An 8,714-nucleotide genomic window follows, 5' to 3' on the forward strand; every position below is an offset into this window, starting at 1 on the left:
GGTGACAATGGAACCGTTATCTTATCAGACACGCAGGATGCCTGTAACCTTTTCATGAAAGGCCTGGTTCCCAAGAACATAAGGGACCTGCTCCCTACTAACCTCAAATATCACCACAGTCATATGGTGCCCCGGCCACGTCGGACTTACGCGCAACGAGAGAGCCAACGCCCTAGCTTGAGAACTTTACAACCGAGCGGGGCAGGTGATCGCACTTTCACACACTCAAATCGCCACTCCTAGCAGAGACATCCCCATGTATCAGAGACTCGACCGCCAGATATTCAGTCCACCTCACAAATCACTCAGTGGCATGGAAGCCAACGATCTCCGTAAAATACAAACGAACGTATTCCCTAATTTTAACTCACTGAACCAAATGTTTCCCTAAACGTGCAAGGCCAAGTGCCCTTGTTCTGGTGAAAAGCCAACTCTGTTTCATATCTCATGGGATTGTCCCAATAAACCCGTCGAAGTAGGCAAACGCTTACACATCTACACCCTTAATAAGGAGCAGTGGGAGGTACTACTCGTCAGCGCGGATCCAGGAGAGTAATTAGCTCTCATCAAGCTGGTCCGGCAGGCAGCAAAGGCCAGCGGAGCCCTGGACTGAGGGCCCCGACCACATCAACTCCGACTTCTTTCGGCAAATAAAGTTTAATGAATGAATGAATGAATGAATGAATGAATGAATGAATGAATGAATGAATGAATGAATGAATGAATGAATGAATGAATGAACCCGCTCCTCGAAAACGTAATTACAGCACCGTATGCTTCGCAGTGTGAGGAGAAGTCTGGTGTTAGCATTTTTTCATCGTCACTAGACTGTTGTTTTTCTGTTCAGCTCCCAGGCTTCATTCCGATATTCCTGGCGGGATTCCTGGATGTCCTAGCATCACGTACGCTACAGCTTTCCACGACAACGGCGCGAATAAGCAGAGATTCTTCATTGTTGCGGCAGCTCTCTTGCTGCTCCCGGCGAGTTCCATGTATTCAGAACTTTACAATGGTTCCAAGTCATGTGGAGTTTAATATTAGTATAGGTACCTGTACATAGATGTATGCTTGTGAATAAAGCAGCAGGCAGTTTGGCCAAGGCTTCCATTGCAGGCCCTGTGTTACCTTCCTTTCAACGACCGCTCTTATCACGTCTGACAGATTTCGAAGAGGCACCCTTTTGGCGTCAAAATCAAATCTAACGTCCTCCACGGAACTGCACCACTTACAATTCCCTTGGAGCTGAAAATTACGCAAAACCACACTGACAGAAGTGACATTAATGAGACTGCGATGTATAGTCCCAACCCTATATTTATGCATTCCCCGATCTCGTCTGGCAATTCCCCCTTTATGCCATTTCTGCAACGCATTAGAAACAATTGAACATTGCTTACTGAACTGCTGCCGTTTTCCCTCCCTGAGAAAAAGGACAATGCAAATTACAATGCGACAGGCAATCTGCCATTGAACTCTCGGCTGCTGCTGCCTTTCTGTGCTTGGACCCTCACACAGAGATGTAAGCATCGCCATAGAGAAATTTATTGTTGCATCTAACCGATTTCATTGTTAATCATATTAATAATTGTATTCTTCCCTGATTGCCTCATATATAGTTATATATACCTATTTTCTTTCTTTTTCTATTTTCTGTTAGAATTGCTGTTTAATGAATCGTCTTGAATTTTACTCGCTTTAATTTATTCATCAGAGTTATGGATTTCTAAATTTATTTGTTTATCCCATACGTAAAATCTGCACAGCTTTTAGCCAATCCCCGTGAGTGGGTATGTGCCAAAGACTTTAAGGTCATCATCGTTATTAACACGGCGCTCTGACACTGACAGATTGTACGGCCTTTGTCGCAGTGGCTTATACCCGTGCCGATGCGGTGACAAAGAGTTGATGTGCGTCCCAAAGGAGCATGTTGGCAGGGGAAAGAAGAGTGAAGCATGCCTAGGAGACGTAGAAGCTGGGTTCGTTAGGAAAGAGTGGTGTCGGCGATGGAGTGATTCAGTGTACGTCGGTAGACACGGGCTCTCGGACAGGTCTACAAGATAGCCCATCTGCCTCGGTGAGGATGGAACCCGTTGGTATGTCGATGATGCTAGAAGAGCCGACGCTCTAGGCGTCGGCTCACCCCAAAAGAATGTGAGCGGATATGGCAATCGTTGCTGAAGGGTAGTCTGATGACGCCGTCGCGAACTTCTAAGAGAGCGAAAGGCAGCGAGAAACATTTGCGGCTAAGGAACGTGATGGATTCTTGCATCAGTGACAATGTTGCAAGACAGCGTGGCAAGGGCAGAACAATACCGTGGAATCAGTGGCGTAGCCAGAAATTTTGTTCGGGGGGGGCTACGCCACCGGCCCAACATATATATATATATATATATATATATATATATATATATATATATATATATATATATATATATATATATATATATATATATATATGTGTGTGTGTGTGTGTGTGTGTGTGTGTGTAGCTGCATGCTGCAGCTCAGCCTCCTCCTTAAGAGGAAGCTTTAGCTCGGGTGCTCCTATTTAGGTACATGTAGAAGGGGAATTCGTTTTTCCCTGCAACCACTTCACCACATTTGAGGAGGTTTGTTGCATATAAAAGCAAAAGTTTAATTCTAGTGACTACTGGCTTCGAATTTTTCAATTAGGTGGTCAATTATTTATTAAAAATTGGCCAAAATTGAAAATTTTCAGAAAACGAAACTATCAAGTTTAAACCTCCGTGACTCAACAATGAAAAATGATATCACAATTCTGTGAATTGCATCTAATAGTACATCTACAGCGGACAAAATAGATATGTTACACATGAATCTCAAAAAAATTTAGTATTGAAGAAATACGGCTTTTGCAGAACCCTTGTACACAACGTAACCAATTCACGTAAGATACAAATTGACACAGCAAACTTGTCCGCTTTGACTGTTATAATAAACGCCGTTTACAGAACCACAATATCTGTTATTCATACATAGCTATTAGTTTGTAAACGTGGTGCTTCTATTTTTTCAAACTTTCGAATTTTCCAAAATATTTTAAACAAAATTCAGGCCCTAAATCGAAGTTCTGTATCCAACAGACAGTAGGATTTAACTTTCTCTCTCAAATGCAACCAATTTCAATAAAAGCGATTAGCAGGATTATCTCAGAAAAGCGTTTCTGCGTTTTACAAGTATCTGAATAGGCCGCGTCGGATTGGGCCCGAGCTAAAGCTTCCTCCTAAACAATTTATCGAGGGATCAAATACATGAATAATAACTGCATTGTCATTGCCAAAGATGCTGCAAACGAATTCTTGGAAGCTACGCACTGTAAATACAAGTAAAATATGTATTTTTTCATAAAATATTATACTCGTATGTGCCAAAAATTGTGCCCAACATAACTGACGTGAATGCTTCTATGTTTTTGTCTATTTATTAAGTAAAGAATATATCACACGAACTTTAAAACTATATCAGTTCGAAACCAGGAAAGCAGTGCATTCCGCTGATATGAAAAATTAAAAGGCAATGAACTGAACAAGTTGAGGACAAATATGTTAATGAAACTTTGTCATTCAAGAACCGTGCTTACATTCTTGTATATATGCAATGCCAGTGAAAAATAGCAATGCCGCTGTCATTTGTTCCAATGTATTACGCAGGAGTAGCTGTCCCTTGTCGTGTATCGTGAGTAATTGCACCGAAGTTATAGTCGCGACACAGAGCACGTATAAAAAGCAGGAGTTCTGCAAGATATATGAGGGCAAGTCAAATGAATGAGCCAACAACGGGGTACTTTATTTAACAGTAGTCTTCATGAGAATTTAGACATTTGTCCTATTGACTAACGAGTTGCGTGATTCCCGTCTTATAAAACTCCTTGGGTTGCTGCTTCAAAAAGTCTGTATCTGGTTCACTTGAGCTGTTTTTTCGGTTGCCCCAAAATGTAGAAGTCGCAAGGTGACAGGTCTGAGCTGTATAGCGGATGTTGCAGCGTTTCCCACTTGAACTTTGCCAGTTTTGTATAAACCACATAAGCGACGTGGGGACAGGCATTGTCGTGGAACAAGATGACCCCATTCGTCAATTTCCCACGTTGTTCGTTCTTGATTGCGATACGCTGCCGTTCTGGCGTTTCACAATATCGGAAAAAATTGATAGCCTCTCAAGATTTAGCAAATTCTAACAGTAATGGACCCTGTCGATCGAAAAAAAAAGTGAACAACACCTTTCCAGCGGAAATGATGGCCTTTAGGTTCTTTGGGCGTGGTAAATTCGAATGTTTCCACTGTAAGCTTTGCCGTCGTGTTTCAGGCTCGTAGTAGTGGCACCAAGGTTCGTCCCCGATCACAGTTGCAAACAAGAAGTCGTCATGCTCATTGTGATACCCGATCAGATGAGTCAAGGCAGCGCGAAACTTCTCCGTCTTCTCGCGATGGATAAAAATCTTGGGGATCCATTGCGCAGCAAAGAGCCGATAACCGAGAAGCTCATGAATTATGGCGTGAACCGAACCATGACTGATGTTCAGATGGTCTGCCAGTTCATCCATGCTTATCCTCCGTTCTTGTTTCAGCAGCTCATGAACCTTTGAAATTGTGTGGGGGGTGATTGCACGATGGTTTTGGCCCGGTCTTGCAATGTCTTTGCAACGTCCTTTGAACCGTTTGCTCCAACACTTCACAGTGGTCAATGAAATGCAGTGTTCAACGTACACGGCAGTCATATGGTGATTAATTTCTGTTTTGGAAATACCTTCAGCTGTCAAAAAATTCGCGACACCGAGCTGTTCAACTTTTGAAGTGTCCGTTATGTGACGCAACCATATTCAACCCAGTGTATGAGAGCAATAAAGAACATTTCTCTTCACACCTGCGTGTCACTTTTGTAAATGAGACATGCCGTTCTCCTGCGCGCATGCCTCGCACATAATGAACCGAACCATTATTGCGCGGTTAGGGTAGGCTCACTTTCATTTGACTCGCCCTCGTACATTAGAAATGCAAAGATACAATGGGATATGCAAATGCGAAAATACGGCTTGATAAAGGACAAAAAAGTGTCACTGGAAACAAAGTTCACTGCATGTATACACAAAACCTCGCAACAAGATATTTAAGTATACGTATAAATATCCAATGAGTCTATGTATGTAAGAAGAAGTAACTGTATATAATGCGTCAAACAAGGCAAATAAACATGTTGCACAATCATAGATTCACAGAATCCTAGATTCCGCCCCCATTCCATCCACTCCCCCCGATGTATTGCGCGCGACGGAAGGCGGCGCGCTTGCTCCCCGCTTTTCTCTTTTGCGCACACAAGACTGAGCCACCATCGTCGGCTCACCCATTCCACCTCACCTCCTACGCTTTCACTCGCACATACAGCATGCAGCGCGTGCTCACGATGTTATCACCCGTGGACTTTATGCGAAACATGAGGGCGATGGCAGGAATGCGCCTGGAGTGTCCGTATAATTGCTTTCGCAATAATATAATAAACGTATCCGGCAACTGAAGCGTCCCGTCGCCCATTACTTTGCGCAAAAGAAGTATCAAAATCGAACTTTCACCATGCGACAATTCGCTGCGCCGCAGCAATGTATTTTTTTTCTGTGAGGCGGAGGCACCGAAATGAAAAAAGAAAACGCATAGGAAAGTATGTTGGCCAGAATCTAATGCCTACTTGGGGCACCTAATGGGGCTACGGAAGGAATACCGAAGAAAACATGAGACGCTTGGTCCACTGAGAACCATACGCATACTGCTCAGTATCCTACAGCGGCGAAACAAGACTTTTCGGAAAGGTTCCGCTCAAGGAATGCGGTGCAATCCTTCGAGTCCCCACAGTGATGGCGGCGAGCGACCATTGTTTTTTTTTTTCTCGTCTGCTAGCCAGAAAGCGTCCAAAACCCTGTCCGGTGAAAATCCACTCGGCCAGAGCAAACCGAACGCGCACCGAAGTGCACCGCACGGTGTTCGGGGCCATACGAGAAAAACGTATACTGCGCTCTGGCTGGCTCTGGCAGCCCGCGGGTAGGGTAGCGAGAAAAAAAAAATTGAAGAGGCTCAATGTGTCCTCGCGAATAAAAGTCAAATTAGAAAAAATAAATAAGAACGTAGTTACTTTGGCTGGCTTTAGTGTCTTGACATGGATGTTCTGGCGTAGGTTAAAAAAAATGTTGATATTTTTTTATGTGACATGACGGCACAAATGAACCACCCCAATGCTTCGTCTCATTGGACCTCACTGCCTGCTTTGTCAACTCGTCTGCTAGTGTGTTGATTTGGCTTGTCTCGTTGTATGTTCCGATGTAAGACTTTAGAAAAGTCAATAGACCTATGGCGTCAAATGTTTATAACAACATTAAACTCACAAAGTTCCGCAATTGAAAACCCAAGCACAACTTTGGAAATGTCAATGCAGCTTTCACATCAAGAGCTTATGAGATTTATACCCATAAAGTTTCGCAATTGATATCCATGCGCTCCATAGATTCCGTGGCCTCAGTGAGATGCCGCAGCGAGCCCGCTCACCATCAGAGCGCCCTTGAAGCTTTGTGCTCGGATGGGACTGCTTGGCGTTATGCGATTCCCGGTGTATGGGCGTTGCCACGAAATCCAGCCCGAGTTTGCAATCTTCGCGGTTAAATGTCTTTTCGAGCGTCAAAAAGACATTCTAGACAAAATCCAGAGTGATTTCCGGCGCCGGGGGTCGCTTTGGTCAGCGGTGCATGGACAGCACGAAAAAATTTCGGGGGGGGCTGAAGCCCCATAAGCCCCCCCCCCCCTGGCTACGCCCCTGCGTGGAATTGAGATATCTTCCTCAATGAATACTTTATCACCGCCTTCCTAAGCATCAACAAACGTGGTGGCGTAAGCGCAGCAAATTCCACTTCAGCACGCGAACAACCGATGATGGCGTGATTAGGAAGTTCCAGCCTAAAATAAGGTTGCGGAGACAAGAACGCGGCATCAGAAACTCAACGATGCAGAGTAGGCCGTCAATGACAACACAGGCAATGCATGCGACCGCAGCTAGGTGGGATGCAGGCTGCGCTGGCAGTGCGAAGTGAAACGTTTGGCAAGCGCGTCGTAACTTTTTGTAGCAAGCGGCAATATTTGCCACTAATGACAGAAACTACTGCACCAGGGTCGACGAGGGTAAGTGCAGTGACGTCGTGCACGTATACGTCGATCACATTCGTCGGAGGAGAGGCATCGGCCTTTTCGTCGACAATGCAGTTCTTGCCTCGGAAAGTGCGGCGAAAAGTTTTCCTTTTCAAGCGTAGGGGTACCACGACGCATCGGCGTAGGCGAGTGGCGTCGAGGCGATTGCGAGCATCGGTCAGGAAGAGGTCGACGGGCTAGACCTAGTATACATACATGCCAAAGTTAGTGGATGGATTGCTAGCCGTCACCGTAGCACAACTGGTAGTGCAGCGCACGCGTAATGTGCAGGTTGTAGCGACGACACCACGCAGAAAACTTGACCGAGTCTCGAAGCATAACCACGCAGAAAATTTGGCCGAGTCTTCAAGCATAATCACGCATAAGCTTCACCGAACCAAGAATAATCTAAAAGTGGGGCCGCCAGCTTAGCTGTTTGACGAGTCTTCGTGCCCCAAGTGTGAAGCTGCCCCAATTTTTTTTTTTTTACGGGACGCACGGGAACAATCGGGCTCATCAACCTATAGTGTTCCTAATGCGCGTTTTATCATTTCTCAATTGAGTGACTCCCAACGTTAAAAATTTTAGGTCGTCAAAATTATTCTGGAGACCTTCGCTACAGCACTTCTTTTAGTCTGTGTGTTGGTTGCATTAACTTAGAACTGTATGCGTGTGGAATGCAGTTCTGCCTGCTCCCTGTCGTCTCGCCTTGCCAGAGGTAAATGGTGAAAAAGCTTTCGCCACGTGAGGCAAACTGCTGCAGAGAGAGGAGAGAAAGCAGAACAAGAAAGTTCGTTGACCCAGATACTCAGCGTAGGGATCGGAGGTATTACCGCAACCCTAACCAAACCGCCGACTTGCGAGAGTTTCTGTATTTGCAATCTTAACCGCTGAATGCAAACTGTTCAGCTTCCTGCCACATGATTCTTTATTTCGGCCTTTCTTAAAATCAATTCTTGTGCGTTTTATGTACGTTCTACTCTAACATTTAATCTATAAATGATCGAACACAAACAGCCACTGCAGGTTTCGTTAAAAATGCAAGCGCTCAGCCACGTTGGCACTGATTACCATCGAACTGTAGGTGTACCCTATCACGTTTGCGCTATACAGCATTCACTACGTTAAAGGGAAGCTGAAGCGGTTTGCAATTTCCAAGAATTGCTGTGGTTGGGAAGGACAGACCTATTCATTTATGGTTCTGAAATTTGTTTCTTTGTTTTGTTAATATAAAGGGCAGAAATAGCTTTCTAAATCCCCCCCGCGGACACGCCCCAGTCGCTTCCTGGAGTACCGGGTGAGGTGGTTGCCAGAGGAGAGAACCGGCGAGAGTGATGTCACTCGCGGGGACCGCACTGCCGGACCGGCGTGCTGGCATGTGCTGGCATGTGTCTTCCCGTCCTGCGCTTTACTAAACGACGCTACGAGAGATATGCCACCGCCGACGTTTGTTTTGCGATTTTTGTGAACTGTGCTTCCTTTCTGTACTGCGTGAGTGCCTACAGCCGAGGGCGCCTAACCTGCCCTCGTTCTG

The sequence above is a fragment of the Dermacentor albipictus genome, chromosome 5 (assembly GCF_038994185.2).
Source record: "Dermacentor albipictus isolate Rhodes 1998 colony chromosome 5, USDA_Dalb.pri_finalv2, whole genome shotgun sequence".
NCBI classification, from domain to species: domain Eukaryota; kingdom Metazoa; phylum Arthropoda; class Arachnida; order Ixodida; family Ixodidae; genus Dermacentor; species Dermacentor albipictus.